This window comes from Petaurus breviceps, unplaced genomic scaffold (assembly GCF_028583685.1).
Source record: "Petaurus breviceps papuanus isolate PSGF00001 unplaced genomic scaffold, PetGlider_PUasm1.0 90769, whole genome shotgun sequence".
Lineage (NCBI taxonomy): Eukaryota > Metazoa > Chordata > Mammalia > Diprotodontia > Petauridae > Petaurus > Petaurus breviceps.
Window position 1 is genome coordinate 3,025,856 of NW_027187341.1, and position 23,261 is coordinate 3,049,116.

The window sequence follows — 23,261 nt, forward strand, 5'->3', positions numbered from 1 at the left end:
TATATATATATATATATATATATATATATATATATATATATATATATTAAAGCATGCCTTGCCTTAATATACTTTTTAGTATTTGTTAGACTAGATGACCATTGGAGTCTCTTCCAACTTCTACATTCTATGGGTTTGTCATTCTGTGTTTTAAGTTCAGTTTTGCTGAATAATGAGGTATGTTAAAGGCTGGGAGCTCTGTTGGGTCAGAACTGTGTTGAACCACACATGTTATATTCTGTGTATCCTGTTTATTAAAGCTATGGAGTATGTGATATACTGTGAAACAATTTCATTGTCAATAGTTAGATTAATTGTTGCATTTTAAGTCATAAACTTTGGTTATCTGAAAATGAATTTAAATTAAATAAAATATAAGGTCCTCAAGGACAAAGACTTTTTGTCTTATACTTAAAACAGTGCCTGGAAGGTACATCTTCAATATTATTTGATTGACTGGAATGGGCTTTTTTGTTGTTGTTGATGCCTGAGAAGAGAAATATTGCTATAATACTTTGCTGGTCTTTTCGGTTAGAAAATATATGGATTAGAATTTTTTAAATTTTTTATTTATTTTTTTTCTTTTTGGAGGGGAGAAGTTAGGGCAATTGGGATTAAGTGACTTACCCAAGGTCACACGGCTAGTAAATGTTAAGTATCTGAGGACAGATTTGAACTTAGGTCCTCCTGACTCCAGAGCCTGTGTTCTATTCACCGCACCACCTAGCCGCCCCCAGGATTAGAGTTGTTTAGGGTAGGGTTTATAAAAAAAAAAGATAGAAACATTCTATATGGTCTTTTTGGTTAGAAAATATATGGATTAAAGTTTTTTAGGGTAGGGTCTATAAAAAATAGAAACATTCTCTTTTCTGTTCTCTATATAGTTTGATATTTTGCAATGTAGTGTTTTGTATTTGTAATTTTATCTTTCTTTTGTTCAGTTTTCTGTTTAAATGAAGGGAGTGCTCTGCATTGCTTCAATTTCTTAGAACCTGGACCGTTATAAAGTTTTTGAAATTAAACATAGCCACACATTAAGGTATCCCTTAGAGAGCCCTTGGAGAACCTTGCATTCTCTCTATAGCAGGAAGACCACTAATCTAAGATCATCACTTTGAAGACAGGCGACAGTCAGTAGGACTAATGTCCTTGATAGCTGATCTATTGAAGAGGTCACTATCAAAATGTAGTTAGCCATTTTTCTTAATTTTTTCCAGTCTATCCCTAGCAGTGAGGCTTTTGACCTTTGTCTGACTCCTGCTGTCTTTTTCCTTCCATTTTTCATTGCACTGATTTGGGCAGAAGCAATATAAGAGATTTAATATAGTAGAAGAGTTCCAGAAGCCAGAAACCATGATCCAGCTATTCTTTCCCTGAGATCAAGATGAGATGTGTGTGAACGTGCTTTGTAAGCTGTCAAACTCTATACATATGTAAGATGTTATTTTTCCCCATGATTTCTGGTGTTTTACATTTAGTAGGAGAAATGAAAGAAGAAGAAATATCAGGAGCAGTGCTGGAGGCAGGAAATTGCTACAATTTCCCTAGTCCACACATTCTTCCTGCATCTTTCAACTTGCCTGCTTCAGGCCAAATTTAAATGGACACTTGATTTTCAGTGTGTTCCAGTATAATCGGCCCTGTCCTTTTATAGTGTAACAAGAATGGCAAAACTGTGACAAAATGAAACGACACCTAATATAAGCTGATGTTGAGTGTTAGGCATTAATGAAATATTGAGTTTCAATGCTATGCTTTATTAGCACATAATTAGTTCAAATTTTTTAAACTATAACAATATTCAAGGCACTAGGATAAGACATGACATAATAATACTACAACTACTATTAATATCAACAAAATCCCCAACAATAATACCTAGCATTTATACTGTATGTTAAGATTTGCAAAATATTTTACATCATCTCATTTATTCTTCACAATAACCCTGAAGGTAGGTGCTATTAACTATCTGAGCAAAGGGATCGATGGATTTGCCCAGGATCACCCAGAGAATGTGTCTGAGTTACAATCTGAACACAGGTTGTCTTGCCCCCAAGTCCTATACTGTATCCATTTTACCATTGTGGATAGGATACTGGATTTAAAGTCACGAAGATCTGGATTCCAATTCAGTCTCAGACACTGACTGTGTAAACCAGGGTTGATCTCAACTTTACTGATTTTTTAACCCCTTCATCTCTCAAATAGCAATGATAGCACCAAACCCAAATGATGGTTGAGAAAGGAAAATGAATGAATGCATGCAAAGCACCTCTCAACTTATAACATTATCCAAATATCAGATATTATTATATTGTTATTATGTTTTCATAATATGTTACATAATCAACATAAATAAAAATCATGAGTATGCTATTTTGTATTTTTTCCCCTGTGTGTGTGTTGGGGAGGGGCAAATATTCATTTGCTTACACCATTTTTTGCCTCCAGGTACCATACTAAGCAATGATGATGCAAAGAAAGACAAAAATAAGAGCTTACATTCTAATGAGGGAAAGAGCATTAACAAACAAACAACAAGAAAAAAACCACCTGCTATAAAGAAGAGAAATACAGGGTAAATGGACAATAATCTCAGAGCAAAAGGGCTAATTAGGGGTGGCTAGTTGGTACCATGGATAGAGTGCCCAGCCTGGAGTCAGCAAGACCTGAGTATAAATCAGTCTTCAGAGAGTTAATAGCTGTATGACCCTGTGCTTTACTTTTTATCTTAGTTTCCTCATCTGTGAAATGGGGACAAATGTTACACTTATGAGAAATGAGAAATATTTGAAAAATTCTTAGCCCAGGGACTGATACATTGCAGACACTATGTACATGTTATATAGACATAGTAGTGGCAGCAGCATGTATCAGCAATGCCATATTCACAATGCCTATAGAGATGACAAATATTCTGATATAATTATCCATCACAAAATACATCAGGTTTGCCATTTGGGGAAATAAACTAGAAAATTTATTAAGATACCAAAAGACTGAGTCCCAAAACAAGAAAGTGAAAGCCATCAGAGTAGTTATGATATTGGCACAGATAGATAAAGTAGAAAGCACCCACATTTTCAAGCCTTTAAAACAGAACAGGCTACCTCAGGCAAAGGTCCTCCTCTCCCCACGCACAGCAACCACCCAATGTCCTGGAAGCGCGCTCCCAGCAGCTCCGGCCCCTGGCAGCCCTCAGCAGGAGTCCTTAGCAGAAAGTCCTTAGCAGTCCTAACTCAAAAAGGGCTTCGCGCTGCCACTGCCTCTGCTGCTGCCGCCACGCCACCGTTGCCACTACAGCCAGCCACCACAAGAACGCTAGCTTGGCTTTCGCTTTCTCTGGCTTTCGCTTTCTCTTGCTCCGCTCCTTCCTGCTACGTTAGCACGTCCAATGGGGCATGGAAGATCTTTAAATCCCATATCCCTTACACAGCAGGAGCAGAAACAGCAGCAACAGCAGTCGGAGGAGGAGGAGAAAGAACTGAGGAAGAGGAAGAGGAGGAGGAATAGTAGAAAGTAGTAGCAGCAGTAGTAGTAGTTGTATAGTAGTAGGAGTAGTATTTATAGAAAGGTTTCAACCTATATCAGTAGAAAAGTAAACATATCAATTAAATAATTATCCCTTAAAATATCTTTTTAACAACACAATCAAATTCACAAACTTTCAAGTAAATAAAGCACATTTTTTTCCTGTATATTTATATAAACTTTCAGAGATCAGGAGCCATGAAAATAGCACATACACTATTTGTTTGCATATAGATGAAATGAAAATAAATTCAACAAAGAAATTATGGTGTGTCTACTACTTATCATGCTATGTACTACAGAAGATGGGAAAGTTTGTATATGAGCATTTCATCAGTATACAATAAACAATTATCAAGTATAGTATTCTTGGGATGGCCAGGTAGCACAGCGAGTAAGAGCACCAGCTCCAGTGTTGGGATGACCTGAGGATTAAATCTGGGCTCAGATACTTAGCACCACACCCAGAAATAACTGGCTGTGTAACCTTGAGCCAGTTACTTAACCCCATTGCTTTAAAAAAAAAAAAGTATAGCATTCTTGAGTTCTTAACCATAAGTCTGTTACTGTGTATTGTATAAAAATGAATTCAAAAACAGATAAGACAGAGTTGCTTCTCTTAAGGGGACATAAGTAGTACAAACATATATTGGGCACTTTATAAAAAAAATATCAGATTTTTAATATTGGTTTCACTTAGTAAATAAACATTATTAAATTATTAAATCAGTCAATGTGCTAATCATAGGAGAAAACAAAGAAAGACCAAAAAAAGAGCCTTTTAAAAAATTTTAATGTACACTACATAGTTAGTGAATTATAAGGCACATCTAAGTAAATCCTAAGCTATTTGAATCAGGTAAAGAAAACTGGGAACTCTAGAATATCTTATATCTATAATATTCACAAAAGGTTTCTTCACGATATTCATCTGAAGTTGAACTATAATAAGGGGATTGATTGTTGGACCCTTAATCAATGGATTTCTGCCTAGCCTACTTGATGAAATTGGAGAATATAAAGGGCAAGCAAAAACAATGCAATAATAAAATTCCTGAAAATGATGGGGATGTAGCATACAAAATAGTGTTGTATCTGACTCTTCATAACCCTCTGGACCATACTGTCTATAGGGTTTTCTTGGCAAAGATATTGGAGTAGTTTGCCATTTCCTTCTACAGTAAATTAAGGTTATATTTAATAGAGATTAAATTACTTCCTTAGAGGCACAAGAATATTAAGTTTCCTTTATTATTAATTAATTTTTAGTTTTCAACATTAATTTCCACAAGATTTTTGAGTTCCAATTTTTCTACCCATCCCTCCCCTCCCCCCATCCCAAGATGGCATGGATTCTGCTTACCCCTTCCCCCAGTCTGCCATCCCTTCCCTTACCCCCATTCCCTTCCCCCTTACTTTGTTATAGGACAAGATAGATTTCTATACGTCATTCCCTGTATATTGTATTTCCCAGTTGCATGTAAAAGTAAGTTTTAATATTTGTTTTAAAACTTTGAGTTCCAGATTCTGTCCCTTCTTCACTCTTCACTCACCCTCATTGAGAAGGCAAGCAATTTGATATAGGTTATACATGCATAGCTCAGGCAAATTCCTGCTTTTACTCCATCATCTTGGCTCTGCCCAGTCTGACTTTGTTTTGATGCTGTTTGTTCATCTTCCCAGACATATACTTGACTTTTTAACTCTCTGTCAGGTTAGGACTATGCTTCCAGTGTATGTCCCAAGCTTCAGGGATTTTTTATCAGCTGCTGGATCCCCCACCATCTGTGGGCCCAGAGCTCCTAAAATGGCTGCTGCCGCGTCTGCCACAGCCACTGCCATCGCACCCCCACCCCACCTGCCCAGGGCTTGGGGCCAGACCCCAGCCAGACTATACTCCTCTTTCATCCAGGTCCCACAGTTTTCCCGTCCACCTTCTATGCTGTCTTTGGCGTTTGTGAGTTGAGACGCCTGGAAACCACCACAGCTGCCAGTGATTTAATCCCCCAAGGCTTGCTCTGGCCCGGTGTAGGCATGGCCCATACCAGACTGCGTTACACTCCGAGTCCCATGCAATATGCTCTTCCTGTACACCTTCCGGGATGTCTTAGGCTGGAGATTTACTTCATTCTGTCATTTTGTGGGTTCTATAGTTCTAAAATTTGTTTAGAGTAATTTTTTATAGTTGTTTGGGGGAGATCTCATTTAAGTCCCTGCTCTTACCCTGCCATCTTGGCTCCACCCCAGACTATTGAGTATCTGAGGCCTAATTTGAACTCAGGTTTTCTGACTCCAGGTCCAGTGCTCTGTTACTAATGGAGGACAGTTAATTTTCAGATTGTCCAAGAATTGTGCTACATGGGCTTTTTAGGCTTCATTAATACATGACAGTGGAGAAAAGCACTTGAAAGAAAATACCTGACTCTCTTTAAATTGCTAAGAGCCCTTTGGAGTTGGAAATATGAACAAATGTTCAAAATGCTGACCATTTGATTTTCTGGTGATGACAAACATATATTGTGGAGAAAGCAAGTGATGGGAATAAGTGTAGTGCTTAGGTTCCTTTGCTACAGAAGTGTAATCTTAAAGAATAGATTAATTTGGAAAGGTGCAGAAAAGGCAAAGATGAAGACATTTAACTGTAGTGTGGGGATCCAGAAGAACAGAAAAAATGAGCAAAAGAACAGTCGGGACAAAATGTATTGAAATAATTTTAAATATAGAGGGGGTTCTAATTATCTTTCAGTATCTGAAGTGATTCAGTATAATTTTTACATTAAGAAAGATTTTGGGGAAAATGACCTAAGGCTGTTCTCTCTCCAAGGTTTATCATCTCACCTACATTGGCCTAAAATGGCAGAAGTCCTTCCACCCAAACTCAAATTCCACTCATTACACAATATTTACTGTCTACTACATGTCAATTCTATGCTATGTGGCTGATTTGTATCTGAAGCCAATTCGATGATTTATAATGAGAACTATAGCTCCCATATTTGGATCTATCACCTATATTTGTATAAATCATCAAATTATTCTTCTAGTCGAGAACCCAACCTGAGAAATCAGACAAAGATCAAAAGATTGCTTAATTACTCTATGTCGTCATAGGAAATCAAGGAATATACTAGCAAAAAAAAATTGTAAACATCAACTGGGTCCTTGTCCAGTTACAATTGTTCTTTGTCAATGATAGAGATACAAAGACCCAATTTCTCTTCCTTCTAGTTTTTAATACACCAGGCTTGTTTCTATTCTTTTCATTCAATCACTGTTCCCTGATTGCATCAGAAAGAGAAGAGGCTCTGGTATGCTTTAATCTTCCTTTTAACACACTTCAGCTGCCGATTTTCTTTTTTCAATCAAGGAGAATATAACTCCACAGGTTTCAATAGAGAAACTTAAAGAAGAAGTGGGGGGAAAAATCCTGAAGGAAAATGTTAATTTAAATCTGGAACAGAAGAATGGGAACAGGAAAAATAAATGAAGTGATGTACTTGACTGGAATAAATGAATCATTTCAATCATTATATTTGTCAAAAGATGTTTGGATATTTGAGTGTAAAAGACTCAAAAATATCACCTGTAATTTCAGGCTAAAGTTATGTAGACAGTTTTTGATGTCCCTGTCTTCTTAAAATGTTTAATTCATTTACTTGCATTTCTCAGTTTGGGAATTTAATTTTGTGAGTTGTTGCTCGCAAAAAAACCACTTGCCCTCTGGGTATTGTATATGGCACAAATACAATGCACACAGCACTGGAGCCCATTCACTGAGGGCATCATCCTGATTCCCCCCATACTAAGCTTCACTAAGATTCCTGAACAGTCCCTATTGCCTATGATTATTGGGTGGCCTCTGCTTCCCATGACACAGATAATCCTGATTCTTCTGTGAGATCTTCTAGAATGAAGGCACTGTTCACCAGTTTTTCCGTCTTCCAGGCATGTTGGACTCTTCATGACCTCATGGACTCTAGTATCCATGGGGTTTTCTTAGCAAAGATACTGGAGTTTTGCCTTTTCTTCTCCAGTGTATTAAGGCAAAGAGAGCTTACGTGACTTGACCAGGGTCATGTCCAAGGCTGGAATCAAACTCAGTAAAAGGGTTTTTCCTGACTCACACCTGGTGTTTTATCCAGTCACCTTCAGTATTCATCAGTTACCACCTATCAATCAATCAACAAGTATATATTAAGTTCTTACTATGTGAAGCACTATATTAGCCTCTAGACAGGCAAAGATGAAAAGGAAATAGTTCCTTCCCTCAAGGAGCTAATACTCAACAAGGAGATACATCATACAGATATTTTAAGTGTATAAGAAAAATATACAAAATAAACATTTAAATATATCTACATGTGTACTCTGGCAACCAATTAGGAGGTGGAAATGGGACTTTCAAAAATCTGACATTTAGTATTATCCCTATTGCTATTAATAATAATACCTATGATCTATATGGTGCTTTTTGAAATGTTTTGGAAATGTTATTTCTTTTGGTCTTTAAACAATCCTGTGGAGGTATGTTATGATGATCCCTATTCTAGAGATGATGAAACTGAGATAGAAAGAGGTTTAAGGGATTTGCCCAACATCATACCACTAGTGTCTAAGGCTATATTTGAACTCATCTTCCTGCCTCCAAGTCTAGCACTTTTCACTGCACCACTTTGTTTCCCCATCATTATAGCCCATATAGCTCCTGTATGATTATAAATACTACTTGATAGTCCTGACCCTGTAGTTTCAGAGATCTCTCCACACCCTTCCCCCAATTTCCATTGCAGTTTACCCCTGACAAGGAAAACTGCCTGTGAGGGTGATGTCAATATGGTCAGACTGTTAGATCATCAAGGGAATGAGTGAAACTTTTCTTACTCAGCCCCATTGGTTGGTGGCATTTTGATGTAAAAAATGATCATGTTAACACATTTGAGTCTTTCTTAGTAGCCCTTCTTGGTAGGTGATATCCCTGACAAAATTGGGTTCATCTTTGTTTTTTTACTTTCAAGGAAAAAAAGTCAGTGTTTGCCTTTGAAATATAACTCAGAAACTCTTTTTCATATGCTTATGGCATCAAACTCTTCTCTTTTCCAATATTAATATTTCATTAATGTGAACTCACTATTATGCATACATTTTCTCTGAATTTCTTTCTTCTTCCTTTAATTGCTGTGGTCTTCTAATCATAACTAGAATGATTCTAAAGATCAGAACAAAGGTTGACATTTCTGTTTGAAGAGGAGGTCAGACTACTCTATTTGCCTAGTATGCAAGAGCATTCTTCTATCAAGCTTTCTGAATAGTTTCCAAAAGTTATTAGGCCTGGGAAGATTTCATTGAGGCAGCTAAATCTGAATCAGCCTTTCTCACATTTATCAATGCTTCCCTCATCTCCCTCCTGATTTTCTATGCTTTCTGATGATTCCTGCTTCATTAGGATAAAAAAGCAGAAGCATAAATATGAGCTTTGGACATAATAGTTTCACATAGGATTGCTCTCTGAAAAGTGTGCTGGGTATAAGGTGGGATGTGGAGTTAGAAACACTTGGATTTAATTCTGCCCTTTAATACTTGATAACTAAGTAACCATGGGAAAGTCATTTAGTTTGCCTGAGCCTCAATTTTCTCATCTGTACAATGAGATATTAACCATAATATCTTTCTCTTAGGTCTATTTTAAGATTGAAGGTGGTAAAATGCTTCAAAAACCATAAATAGCTATTCAAATTTCAATAATGGTGATGTACTTTTATTTAATAATCTGGTTCAGGCCTTCATCAGCACACCCATGGATTAATTCAATAGCTTGCTGGTGGATCTTCCTGCCTCATTTTTCTCCCCACTCCCATGAAACCTCCATTTAGCTACCAAAATGCTTTACTAGAGCATAGGTTTGACCATGTCCCTCCCCTACTCAATATACTCCAGGACTCCTATCACCTCCAGGATCACAACCAAAGTGCTTTGTTTGAAATTCAAATACCTCTTCATAACCTAGCCTTCTCCCACCTTCCCAGACTTCTCATACCCAGACCTGCTTTCTATCCAGGGATAATGGTATCCTAACTCTTCTACAAACAACACTCTCCTCTTTACAATCACTTTTCCTGTCTGTTCCCCATGTGCGGAATGCTCTTCCTTCTCAATTCTGCCTACTAGCAGCCCTGGATCATTTAAATTCCAACTAAAATCCCCTCTTTTATAGGGAGACTTCCCCAACCTTTTCTAATTCTAGCGCCTTCCCTCTGTTAGTCATTTCCTACATTTCATGTGTATAGCTTATTTGTATATATTTGCTACTTATTGACTCAGCTATTAGATTGTGGACTCCTCAAGGAAAGTGACTGACTTTTGCTTCCTTTTGTACTCCCAATGCTTAGCACAGTGACTGGCACATTTGTTGTTCAGTCATTTTTCTGTCATCTTTGTGATCCAATTTGGGGTTTTCTTGGCAAAGGTACCAGAGTGATTTATCATTTCCTTCTTCAACTCATTTTATAGATGAAGAAACTGAGTCAAATAGAAGTGACTTGCCCAGGGTAACACAGCTAGTTAGCATCTGAGGCCAGATTTAAACTCAGGAAGAGTAGTTTTTCTGACCCTAGACCCAGCATTCTATCTACTACAACATCTAGCTGCCCTTTGGACACATAGCAGACATTTAATAAATGTTTATTGACTGACTGACTGACTTTGTCCCCTCTGATTTTCTCAGTATAAGAAGCTTCTAATGAGGAAACTTCTAATGCAGATCAGCAAATGTCTGCCATTGATGAAGAGGCTTACTTGGAGCATTGTGAGTTTCATTTTCAAGGTCACAAAGTCAGAATGTGTTGGAGTCATGACTTGAATCCAGGTAACTCTGACTTCTATGCTGTATCCATGAAGTCAAGCTATCTCATGATTATTTATTTATTTTGCTTTTTGGAGGGGGGGAGGGCAGGGCAATTGGGGTTAAGTGACTTGCCCAAGGTCACACAGCTAGTAAGTGTTAAAGTGTCTGAGGTCAAATTTGAACTCAGATCCTCTTGGCTTCAGGGCCAGTGCTCTATTCACTGCGGCACCTAGCCACACCTTTTTTTTTTATCTCATGATTATTGATGAGATGATAATGTGAAAATGATGACTGATGATGTTAGACAAACCACAAGCCAACAATATGGCTAATAATTATAATTCATATTTATACCCCTAGCCAAGAAAACAAGTCTGGGTTGTTTGGAACTTATGAACAATTGAATGGGTAGCCCAATCTATGGATTCAAACTGGACAGTTTTCCTAAGGAGTCAAAATCCTAAGGCTTTGAGTTGTGTTATTAGCGCATTCTCTTCACAGAGGGCTTCCCTATTAAGATCTATTGCATTCAGGACCAGCTGGCCTAATGCCTTGTACTTTCAGGTTGGTGGCCCAGATCATGAGTGGTTAAGCCAGAAGGGATGGAGAAGGTAATCAATCAATAGGAAAAGAGGGAACAGAGCCAGGAATTAAATGATTGTGTTTATATCCCAGGATCTCATTGAGGGTCCAATAATTTTACAAGATAGCTCCAAGAGTTAAAATCCAGAACACTGGAGAGCTCTCTGAGGCCTGAGGGTAACGGTGTCCAGAAGTTCACAGCAATTGTTGATCTTATGAGTACTTGAGAGCTTCTGCTCTGGATTTAAACTAGGGAACATCCTTGGTGCTATTGATTTTCTTTTCTTAAAGAAATTTTTCCTAGTTTGGGGCCAGTTTCCTTCATTGTCAGTTTTATATGATGGAACATCTGCCAGTAACAGACAGGATCCAAAGGCTCTAGGTCCCAACCTGCCTCCTCACTCCACCTATATTCTGCAGAGAACAGATGAAAGGTTAGGGACTGCATAGAAATGACAATACCTCTGGCTACCTACTTTTGAGCAGGGCAAAACAGCATTACTTCCATGCTGCCTCATTTCTAGAGTCTGAGTCACTTTTACCTTGCAAATAGGATCTCAGGTGATCACAACCCTTTTGAATCCCTTTTTGCATTAAATAAAGAAAAGCCTAAGGTTTTCAATAGTTTTGGGCACATTCAAAAACAATGAAACAATCTAGGTTTGTTTTCTTTTGAAGATAACTTGAGATGCAATCATTTGGGAACTGGGACAAAGAATGAGATTTGGGTGGAAATCATAATATCTCCTTCATTAAAGTGCTTTTGCAAATGGATTAAAACCAAGGAGTGCTAATTACTCCACCGATGTGAACCAGGTAGTGGTAAAAATATTTGGGAAAATTTTTAAGTGGTCCCCACAAAATTCCTCTTCCTATAAAAGAAGAAGTGAAGCAATTTGGGAAAAGAAAACCTGTGACTATGGTTTATTCAGAAAATTTTCAGGCAGCATGCACAGGATAGGTGAAAGAAAAGTGTTTTCTTCACTGTTACAAGAAGCCCAAAGTAATTGGGAACATTTGAAAAATCCAATAAAGAGGTTAATTTGGAGTTAATTAATTGGAGCAAAGATGGCAAGTGAGGCAACTATTTTTTTTTTGTGGAGCTGTCCTAATATGACTTTGTAAACAACTTCAAAATGCAAGCCAAATTGAATTTTGAGCAGAATGATGAACAAAAAGTCACAGTGAGTCATTTTTCCAGTCAAAGGCAGCTTATAAGAATAGAAATAAAAATCAGCAGGAGGATATAAAAGACTGCAGATGAGAAGCTCATTACAACAGGATTAGCATAGATACAACAGAAACTCATACAACAGGAGTAGCCCTGGGTATGGGTATTAAAGGTGACTGGGACAGGAGGAAGTCAGCAGCAACAACTCAGTCTTGGCAACAGCAGCAATGGCAGTGATGGCCAATACACAGGGATGTCAAATGGACTGATGGTAGCATCAGAAAATGATTTCAAGAGAACCCTGTGCTAGTACTGGGGGGAGGACTGAGCATCATTTAGCAGCTCCTTCTCCATTACCCAGTAATGCATAAATAATGCATTTCCAAGGTGAAGAATAGTTGTTATTAGAAATCAGGGTGCTTACTTGGGTAAAGACTAGAGCACAGATTACAATGTCAGTGACCAGACCACTCCCCAGATCATACCATTTTGGATGCACCAAAAGCACATAACAACCACATCCTCCAGACCTACCCCTGAAGTCAGTAGAAGGAGCTCTTTTTGTGGTCATAAAAAATTGGAAATTGAAGGAATACCCATCAATTGGCGAATGGCTGAACAAGTTATAGTATATGAATGTAACAGAATACTATTGTTCCATAAGAAATAATGAGCAGGAGGATTTCAGAAATACCTGGAAAGACTTACATGAACTGACACTGTATGAAATTAGCAGAACCAATTGAACACTACATAGTAAAAGCAACATTGTGTGATGAAAAGCTTTGATAGACTTAGCTCTTTTCAGCAGTGCAATGATCTAAGACAAATTCCAAAGGACTCATATGAGAAAAGCTATCCACATCCAGAGAAAGAATTATGGAACCTGAATGCAGATCGAAGCATACTAATTTCTCTTTATTTTTCTTTCTTGTGTTTTTTCCCTTTTGTTCTGATTCTTTTTTCACAACATGATTAATGTGGAAATATGTTTAATATGATTTTGCATGTATAAACTACATTAGATTTCATGCTATCTCGAGGAGGAGGAAGGGCAAAAAGAGGAGAAATTTTAGAATTCAAAATCTTATAAAAGTGAATGTTGAAACAAAGTAAAAAATTACACAGCAGAGAATAAAAGAAAACTCACAAGGAAGCAAAGATGGATAATTCTCAATACAACAAGTATTATTTATCATATAGGCTTTCTTGAAATGAAAATTTAAAGTTACATATTTTGAATCCTCTCTCATGTTCTGCTGTGCACACAACATGCTTTTTTTTCTAGCTTCGTATTTAAGTTCCAATATTTAAGCTTATGATATGTTTTTGTGTCTTTTCTCTATTCTATATTTGTGTTCTGGCATTTCAGTCTAAAATAAAATTTAGACAAAAGAAAGAGACTATTGCAATAGTCCCGTGGAAAGGCAATGAGACCTTGAACTAGGGTGATAGACACCTGAGTAGTAAGAAGGGGATAATGAGATTATGTTTGGGGTAAAGAGATTATGTTATGGGGTAAAGGGGTGTGAAGAATTGGTTCTGAACTGGATCACTAAAAGAGTGGTGGTGGTTTAGTAAAAATAAATTTTGTTTTGGATTAAAAAAAGTGAATGTTGGAAACCAAAAATAAATAAATTAATTTACTTTTGAAAAAGAAATATATATGTATGTATATATGCTAAAGAAAGCAATATATAAAAAAGGAAAAAAAAGTATATAAAAGACTGAAACTCAGACAACTAATCTGCCCCAGGGGTGAGCAAAGTCAAATTTTAACATGAAGTCCAAAATCAAGAAATGGGCTGGAAAAATGAACAAATAAGAGAAATAGAACCTAACCATAAAAGGTACTACTTGTGGCAGGGAAGTTCAAGACACAAACTCAGAAGAAGAAAATGACTTGAAAATATCTGCAAGCACAATCTCAGAGAAAAAATATCACTTGGACACAGTGTCAACCAGAATTCCCAGAAGAAGTGAAGAAAGATATCTTTTTTAATCTAAACATAAAAAAGAAATAGTTCTAGGGGGAAAAAATGGAGCCAATACAAGAAAATCATGAAAAGAGAATCAACAACTTAATAAAATAGCCAAAATACTTTTTAAAAAAAGTCTTAAATCAGTACTGGCAAAATGGTCAAAAGCAAGAAAGCTCACTCAAAAAAATCTTCTTAAAAAAACAGAATTGGTCAGGTAGGAGCTCATGACTCCATGAAACATCAAGAAAAAATAAACTAAAAGGAAAGACTGAAAAAATAGAAAAATGTGAAATAACTCATAAGAATAACAACTGTTCTGGAAAATCAGTTGAGGAGGGACAACTTAAGAATTACCGGACTATTAGAAAGTCAGGATCAATAAAAAACACCTAGACACCACATATCAAGAAATTTTTAAGGAAAACTGCCTAGGTATCTTAGAAACAAGAGGCAAAGTAGAACTCAAAAGTATCCACTGATCACCTCCTGAAAGAGATCCCAAAATGAGAACTCCCAGGAATATAATGACCAAATTTTAGAGTCCCCAGACTCAGAGAAAATACTTCAAGGAGCCAGAAAAAAAAATCCTTTCAAATACCATAGAATGACAATCATGGTTACACAAGATTTAGCAGCTACCAATACAAAGGAACAGAGGGTTTGGGAGATGATATTATGGAAGAGAAATTATCTAGGATTACAATTAAGAATAATCCATTGGGAAGAACTGAACATAATTTAATGTGGGGGAATATGGATGTTAACAAAACAGAGGATTTTCGAAGATTCCTGATTAAAAGATCAGAGTGAATAGAAAATTTGACATTCAATAACAAGACTCAAGAGAAGCACAAATTTAGTGTTAGGGTTAATTTAAGAGAAGCAATGATTAGAACAGACTTCCAAGGAGAGGGCAGGGTAAAAAAAGAGAGATGGATAAAGAGATTAGAATAGGATGGAGGGAAATATAATTAGTAATCATCAGTATGGATATGAATGGGATGAATTCATCCATAAAACAGAAGTAAATAGAAGAATGGAATAGAAACTAGATAACCTAAGTAGAAAAATCTTAGGAAATGACTGTATTTAGTTAGAGTCATGTAAGAAAAGCATTATGATTTTGATTTTATCTGTAATGGTAAGGAGTTGTGTGTGAGCATTTAAATAGAGAATAAATGGTTACTAAGAGTCAGTATTAATTCATTCAACAAGCATGTATTAAAATTATTGCTTCTGAATCATTAGAAAAGGAATGAGTGGGGGCGGCCAGGTGGCACAGTGAGTAAGAGCACTGGCCCCAGAGTCGGATGACCTGGGATCAAATCCAGGCTCAGATACTTAGCACCACACCCAGAAATAATTGGCCATGTAACCTTGAGCAAGTTACTTAACCCCAATTGCTTAAAAAAATAAAAAAGGAATGAGTGCTGACTAAAAACCAACAATTCATTCAACAAATACACAAATAATAAAATATTCCCATATGCCATGCATTGTTTAAGGTTGTAGAGATGCAGAAACAAAAAGTACTGGGAGGAGGATAATGTGACAAATAAGTAAAGGTGGCATTAATACTATATAAAAAGTAATTTCTTCAGGAGAAGTCACTAATAACTTGAGAATCAATAACACCCTGTGTAGGAGGGGGATGTGTGATTTGAACCTTAAATAAAAGGGGGGATTCTTAGAGGCAGATGTGAAAAGAATACATTCTAGGCATAAAAGGCAGTTTGTTCAAGTCACTGAGATGATAAATTAAATTTGTTTATGAAGAATGGCAAGAAGAGCAATTGAACTTGAACATAGGAAGCATGAAGACAATCAATGTTCAATATACCTGCAATGGGAGGTAGGAGCCAGAGTAGGGGGCTTAAAAGACCAAACAGAGGTATCTGAATTTTATCTTAGGGGCATTAGGGAACCACTGAATTTTCTAGAGCAGGGGAGTAATTTATATTTTAGAAATATCACTTTGGAGCTGGTAGGAATTTAATTCTCCATCACTAAAGATCTTCAGACACAGCCTGGGAAAACTTATTGTTGATCAGGTCATGGAGGTCATTCCTGTTCAGGCATGGGTGAGATTAGATGACCTCTGAAGTTACTTTCTACTCTAAAAAGTCAATTATTTTATGATGCTCAGAAGAAAAAAATAGATGGAAGTAAGTTAGGTCCATACAAACAACCAATTTAGTTTTTTAAAAATAGCATAGCCAGTCACTGTACTAAGAAGAAAGGTCAATTTTGTCAAAATGACTGATCCTTTTTTCGCATGTAGACCTGCACTCCCTAAATCATCTTCTTTGGCATTCTTCACAATCAGTCAGAGATAGTTCCAGATCAAGATGTACTAGACATACCTATTTTCTTTTTCCTTTGAAAATCATTCTTGGGCGGCCAGGTGGCTCAGCTAGTAAGAGCACTGGCTCCAGTGTCGGGATGACCTGGATCAAATCCAGGCTCAGATACTCAGCACCACACCCAGAAATAATAACTGGCCGTGTAACCTTGAGCAAGTTACTTAACCCTGATTGCTTTAAAAAAAATCATTCTATAATTTTTTTCTTGATCACATAGAATACTGTTTCTCCTCAAAAGAGAAACAGATTTTGGATTATGGCAGTTCTTGTCAATAGATCTGGCTATTGTGAAAAGAGAAAAACACCATTCCCTTTGATATATTTTAAAGAATTTTCCATGTAAGCTAGTTCCCCATCACACCATTCAGTATTTCATAGAAATTACAAGCATGTTCATTACTGCTTAGTTGCACTGGATTGGACATTTGATGATAAATTATATATGAGCAGTTCTTGTTTCTTTTAAATCTTTTAAAGACCTACAACAGCCCAATTTTAAAGCAGAATAAACATGCACAATTGGTGCTTTCCTTTAGTTAAGCAAAGCATTCCCTGCTAACTGATGGACTTAAAGAGGGTCTTACAAATGGTAATAAGCATAGGAGGTAGCAACTGAAGTCTTAGTGAAAAATTATACACTAGGTGAGTGACTAGCACTAGTCATATTGATCTTTGAAGTCTTATAGACAAGAATATTATTGCTAAATAAATGTCATATGTAATTCACTCATTTTTTTCTTGGAAAAATGGTTTAATAAAGTATAAACAAACCCAAAAAATCCCTAAAATAGTTAAGCCAAATGGAATAAATGTTATAATTGATCATTTAAGCAACTGTACACTTTTTGAATGTACTATTTGCTAACAAAAAGGAAGTGTTTGCTTTAATTTCAAGGATGATGACAAGGTAGTGTGCATTGCATTTACAATGTTTTGCTGCCATTTAACACTGTTTTCATTTGTCATCATTTTATTCACTCTAGGAGAGGTAAAGGTGTAAGTCAGAGGGTGATGTATGAGGAAATAAAGATTTTCAAGGAGATGTCAGTCAGCTGGTATAATGGGGTCCCCATACAAGAAGATATTGGTGGTGATGAAGAGGAAGACTGAACTCACACTATTTTGTGTCATTGGTAGATAGCTATTGATCAAGTTGTCCATTAAATGGATTGTACAGAAAATAGTCATTAAAGGTATAAAAAGAGAGATTTGACTGAAAAACATTGAATTTGATGACTGCAGATAGAGGTAGCCTGAGAGTCCGCTGCAAAACTTGTCACATTTAATCTTTCAAACAAACCAGCAGACCACAGGGGAGCCTAGCACAGTACTTAAGCTTGTTTTCAATATAGTCGGAATTCAATTTTATTTTGCTCCATCTGTTGTTACTTTCCTTTTCCAAATCACAGTTTAAAACAAAACGGAGTACCATTGTGTGTGTTTTCTAAACTGTTTGTGTAATATGCATGCTAAAATCCCAACTCTTGGCAGAGAAAAAGCCTTCCAATTATATTCATTTGGATGGTCCCTCCATCCAAAGAATAAACATCAGGTGAGTGTGAGATTTCTCACTTTAAACTCACAACTCATCTTTGATTGTTTATGTCTGAAATAAAATTGTGTTCTTGAAAAATAGTATTCTTCTCTCGCTAACTCCCTGGTGCATAGTTATTCCACTTCTATTTTCCTAAAATGAGGGACAAGGATGGTGCAATACATCTGGAGGTCATTAAAATGAAAGTTGGTAATTTCTAAGCACAGTGCTGGTAATACGATTGACTTTGTTTTATGGACAAGTTTCCATATAATTGCCCAGTTACTTTAGATGAATTTTCTTAAACTGTGCAAATGCTGGCCTTTGCTATCAGGTTAATGTGGCATGTATAAAAGTTTACAGGGGGTACCCATTCTTTTTCCATCTATAAATGCCACCAGTCAGACATAGTGTATGTCATGCAGAAGAATGTAGTTTGTTAAATAATTCCTTAGTTACACTTAATTGATGATGTTTTGTTTTTATTTGGGAACACTAGCATAACTCAAAATTTGATTTTCCTGGTCACACATTTGAGATTTTCCTATTTGAGTATATCATATAGAAAAGGAAGATGATATTCATCACTTTGGGGGGAGGCATTTTAGCTAGAATGAACCTGATTCTTTGATGTGAATATTGGAAGTAATATAGTCATGTCTTTCTAGATGTTAAAATGAAAAGGAAATAAAGGATGCTGGATGAAATGTTACTAGTATGCTAGAAGAGACTAGAGGATGGAGAAAGGAAGAAGATATAGAAAACCTTCTCAACTCCCTCATTATTGTCTTGCCTCATGGACAGAAGAAAACTGGGCTAGTAGACTATCTGTGGAGAGATAAAGGAAACTCCTTTTTGCTTGCCTATATTTAAATCTATATACCGTATAATGGATGAGGAAGAAAGAGAGAATCTGGGACCTTGGTTTCTGTCTCCTATGGTCTTCCAGTTCTTTTTTCCAACTTGTAAAGAATATACTTCTAATCAGCCCCCTTGAAGATATAAAGGCTACATGTAGCTATAACTATAATTATGACTCTCTTTTTCACTTTATGCATATGTAAATATACATATACTATATCTGTGTGTATATATGAATAGACAGATGAATATAGATATGTTTTAAGTTTTAATATCTTAAAACTATACCAAGATTAGTGGAACACCCTGTACACACACGCATACACATACACAGACACAGAGTTTCTTTCTACTTATATATGTACAGGTTGATTCCTACAATAGAATATAAGGTCTTTAAGAAAAATAATTATTTCTTTATATTTTTGTCTCCAGCAAATCATGAAGTACATTCACATATTTTAATTAATTATTACTTAATAATTACTTGATGATTTATCAATATGCATAGCATAATTCTATGTGATATACTCACAAATGTTTCTGTATATATGCATATTGTGTAAATACATATGTGTGTATATATAAGTGTACATGGCATATTGTTTTCTTCAGAAAATTAAACTATAATGCATAAAAACCTTTATTCTGTATTCATATAGCCCACATTATTCACTCTTACTTTGTCTAGTTATTTGGATGTTGGTTGATTGATAAATAGTCCTCTAATGATGAGTTAGTCATGAAGAAATAAGTTAAAGACTTTAAGACAATAAAGTCATATTTTGGGCTAGATATAAAATGGAGGTCATAATAATGCAAGTACTTTTTTAATTGAAGTGAAAATAATTAAATAATTCCAGTGGCATTATCAGAAACCATGGCTGGATTCCAATAAGGGAATTTCTGACATTTCTTCTGTAATGTCATTTTAGTTGAACAGCATATGTTATTCTTTACTTTCTTCTCTACCAGCTGTTGGGGCTGACTGTCTCCTATGGGCCAGTGTGGATGCCCCCAACTGCTGCTTCCAAGTGCACAATGGAAGTGATGTAGGGCTACTCTTCTTGGTTATTTTATCTATCAGAAAAAATAAAACAAAACAAAGAAAGTGAGGAGTGGGGCAGGGGAATCAGACAGCTAAATGACAATACTCAAATCAGAAAGGCAATTGATTTAAGAGAACAATTTAGGGAAGATTTAAGTTGGTCATTGGTAGAATATTTCTTTCTTGACCCTGGGTAGAAAAGAACAAGACCAACTCTAGATTCAGAAAACCCATGTTTAAAATCCCACTACTTATATGACATTGGGCAAATCATTTAACATCATTGGGGCTCTATTTCCTCACTGATGAAATGAGGTGTTTGTATTAGAGGAACCCTGAGGTCCCTTCCAGTTCTCCCTTTATGATTCTATGATCCTAGCACTATTGGGACCAGTGAGATTATAGAAGCTGTTTTAGGATATCCACATTGACCTTATCCACTAATTTAAAGAAAAATGTCAGGGAAGGGTCAAGATGGAAGAGTAAAGGCAGCAACCTAGTTGAACTCTCCCAACATTCCTCTCCAAAAAAATGTTAAAATTACTCCTTAAATCAAATTTTTGAGTAATAGAGACAACAAAAGTTCAGAGACATTTTTCCCACCTAAGACAATTTAGAAGGTCAACTGAAGAAGTCTTTGACACCTGGGTGAGGACTAGCCAGAAGCACATGTAATGGCAGCACTAACAGCAGTACTTATAGGAAGCTGCAACAATGGCAGCAGCAGCATTGGTAGCTCCCAGACGAGAGATAATAAAGGATTTGGACAACTAATAAGAAAGAAATTATGGAGGTCTCTTTGCTGTTCCTGGGTTTAACTAGCACTGATTGGCAGCTTTATTGCCCATAAACAGTTCTGGGCCACAGTTGTAGGGTGAAGAAAAGAACTTGTGATTTGTCAAAGAAATTAGAGATTCTAGTTGAAGTTCCAAGAGAGGAGTGCTAGAGCTTGTGGCTACAGGAGAGCAGGGGACCTGGTAATAGCCCTAGGGATAAGAAGAATGCTAGTGGTTCCAGGGGAGCAAAGGCCCTTCCTGGGTAATGACCAAAGCATGAACCAAGAGAGCAATGACAGTACTCTACCCATATTGCACAACTGTGAAAGCATCAAAAATTGACAGCCCCCCTGAAAAAGACATCAGAATAAAAGAAAAGCCTAAAGCTTGGCACAGTGCCTCTCCATTCCCAGATGAGCCAAGTTCAAATTTAACATAAAGTTTAAAGTCCAGAAATAGGCTAGAAAAATGAACAAACAACAACAAAAAGAACTTGGTTGTAAAAAACCCACTAAGGTGGCAGGAAAGATCAAAACATAAACTCAGAAGAAGAAAACAATGTGAAACAGCTGCAAGCAAATTTTCAAAGAAAAAAATGTTAATTGGACCCAAGCCCAAAAAGATTCCTGGAATAATTAAAGAAAGAGATAAGAGTGGTAATGGAAAAATTGGGAAAAGAAATGAGAGTGATACAAGAGTATCATGAAAAGATTAACAACTTGGTAAAAGAAGCACAAAAAGTCCTCAAAAAAATAACACCTTAGAAAACAGAATTGGCCTAATGGTAAAAGAGGAACACAATTTCACTGAAGAAAGGAATTCCACAAAAAGAAAAACAAACAAAAACAGAACAAACCAAAAGGAAAAGTAAGTATAAAAATTCACTAAAGGAAAGAATTCCTTAAAAAGTAGAATTAGTCAAATGAAAAAGAGGTACAGAATTTCACTGAATAAATTAACTCCTTACAATTTTGCATTGAGTGAGTGGAAGCTAAAGACTTCATGAGACATCAATAAATAATCAAACAAAGTCAAAAAATGGGGAAAAAATGAGAAAATGTGAAACATCTTATTGAAAAACAGTTAACCTAGAAAAATAGATTGAGGAGAAATAGATTAAGAATAATTGGACTAAGTAAAAACCATTATCCAAAAATTTTAAAAAAAAATTCTCTCAAGGAAAACTACCCTGATAATTTAGATCCAGAAGTTAAAATGGAAATTGAAAGAATATGACAATCACTTCATGAAAGAAATCATAAAATGAAAACTCCTAAAAATATTATAGTAAAATACCAGAGACCCCAAATCTAGGAGAAAATAATACAAGGAGTCAGAAGAATCAATTCACATATCATGGAACCACAGTCAGGATCATACAAAGTTTAGCAGCTTCTGCCTTAAAGAAGAAGAGGGTTTGGAAAATGACATTCTGGAAGGCAAAGTATTAGGATTAAATGAAGAATAACCTACACAGAAAACCTGAGTGTAATTTTAAAGGGAAAAATAAACATTCAATGAAATAAAGGACTTTCAAGCACTCTTCAGGAAAAGATCCGTGCTGAATGAAAAATTTCACATTGAAACACAGGACTGAAGAGGAGCATAATGAAGTAAACATGAAAAAATAATCATAAGGAATTCAGTAAAGTAAGATTGCTTACATTTTTATATTGAAAGATGATTCATATTACTTGTAAGAACTTTGTAATTATTAGGGCATTAGAATGAATCTATATAGTCAGAATGCATGAGTGTGAATTAATTATATTGGAATGATCTTTAAAAAAAATAAGTGTTGAAAAAGAGGGATGCACTGGAAGAAGGGGCAAGGTAGAATGTGGAAAATTATCTCCACAAAAAGAGACCCACAAAAAAGAACTTATACAGTGAATAGGAAATTGAGTGGCAGGCAATACTTGGACCTCACTGTCACGAGAATTGGTTCAAAAGGGAATAAGAATTTTTTATTAAATTATTTATTTTTAGTTTTCAACATTCATTTCCATAAGTTTTAAATTTTTTGCCATTTCTCACTGCTCTCTCCCCAAGAAGACTTTCATGGGCTCGACCATACATTCCTATTAAACACATTTTCATGTTAATCGTGTCACATAGAACAATTATAATGAAGGGGAAAAATCACAAGAGAGGAAAAAAAAAAACAAAAAAGAAAATGGTCTGCTTTGTTCTGTATTCTGACTCCATAGTTCTTTTGCTGGATGTGGCTGGCATTTTCCATCATGTGACCTTTGGAATAATTTTAGGTTCTTGCATTGCTGAGAAGGGTTAAGTCTATCGAAATCAGTTCCCACACACTGTGCCTGTTACTGTATACAAAGTTCTCCTGGTTATGCTCCCCTAACTCAGCATCAGTTCATATAAAGCTTTCCAGGTTTCTCTAAAGTTCTCCTGTTCATCATTTCTTATAGCACAATAGTATTCCATTACATTCATATACCATAACTTGTTTAGCCATTCCCCAATTTATGGGCATTGAGGGGATGAGGGTTTGCTCTCTCTCTCTCTCTCTCTCTCTCTCTCTCTCTCTCTCTCTCTCTCTCTCTCT

General features: G+C 36.1%; 1 pseudogene; it reads right to left on the reverse strand.

The window, feature by feature from the left end:
* LOC138146706 (intraflagellar transport protein 22 homolog) overlaps positions 1-23,261 on the reverse strand; it is a 54,665-nt pseudogene that overhangs the window by 8,127 nt on the left and 23,277 nt on the right.